Source organism: Schistocerca gregaria, chromosome 7, assembly GCF_023897955.1.
Source record: "Schistocerca gregaria isolate iqSchGreg1 chromosome 7, iqSchGreg1.2, whole genome shotgun sequence".
NCBI classification, from domain to species: Eukaryota; Metazoa; Arthropoda; class Insecta; order Orthoptera; family Acrididae; genus Schistocerca; species Schistocerca gregaria.
Window position 1 is genome coordinate 403,279,580 of NC_064926.1, and position 1,133 is coordinate 403,280,712.

Below are 1,133 nucleotides of genomic sequence, written 5' to 3' on the forward strand. Positions count from 1 at the left end.
TGAAGAGGAAATGCATCTGAAAGAAGCCCTGGAAATTAGAGGTAACAAGAGAGTTGTGTCAAGATTAACTTACATCAATGCCTTAACGCATTTGTATCCAATTATGCCGACTGGTAATCTGGGTGTTGTATTGTATTGTATTGTATGTTAACCGGGGACCTAGAAACGACGGAGAGGCTATGTCCCCGACGCAGCCACAGTGGTCCACAACCCCACGACGACTACTGCAGTCGACTTCACCCCTCCACCGCTCCACACCGAATCCAGGGTTGTTGTGCAGTTCGGTCCCCGGTAACCCATGTGTTTGCGTGGTAGAGTAATGGTGGTGTACACGTACGAGGAGAACTTGTTTGGGTAGCAATCGCCGACATAGTGTATCTGAGGCGGAATAAGGGGAAACAGCCCGCATTCGCCTAGGCAGATGGAAAACCGACTAAAAACCATCCACAGAGTGGCCGGTTCACCGGACCTCGACACAAATTCGCCGGGCGGATTCGTGCCGGGGACCAGGCGCTCCTTCCCGCCCACCTTTGCGCAGTGGCAATATCGTAACCAATGAAGTTTATCCGAGGTGCGATTATTGCTAGTTGAAAAAAAACTTCCCGCTCGGAAAATCTGGGTGTTAATTGGCTGGGAAGTTATTTATTGAGCTGCGAGAAGTTGTAGGTGCTCTGCCTCGTACGATTCTTTCTTGTGTGAGTGATCTTGTAAGGGCAGTAGGGAATGTTTACATCACATCAATCAAGAGTGGGAAAATAAGCGTGAGAGAACTTCAACTATGGTATGAGTGTTGCTTTCGGTCAATAGTTGGTCGAAATGACTTGCTTTCGCTTCATTCCTGATCTGTGAATAAAAATTACACTCTCTTAGAGAAAACTATCCCTCTTGAAAGTGTGTGACATTGCAGTTATACCACCTGGAACCACTGGACAAATTCAGCGTCTAATGTTATTTCTTCCGGGCTTATAAAACATACACTACTGGCCATTAAAATTGCTACAGCACGAAGATGACGTGCTACAGACGAAAAACTTAACCGAAAGTAAGAAGATGCTGTGATATGCAAATGATGATCTCATACACAAACAGCGGTTGACCGGCGTTGCCTGGTGATACGTTGTTACGATGCCTCG

At 46.7% G+C, this 1,133-nt stretch overlaps 1 non-coding gene across 1 annotated transcript; it reads left to right on the plus strand.

Moving 5' to 3' along the window:
- The first annotated feature begins 526 nt into the window (after positions 1–526).
- On the plus strand, positions 527–664 carry LOC126282672 (U4 spliceosomal RNA). Its single transcript, XR_007551361.1, has one exon. It is a non-coding gene; the product is annotated as a U4 spliceosomal RNA (small nuclear RNA).
- The last annotated feature ends 469 nt before the right edge of the window (positions 665–1,133 follow it).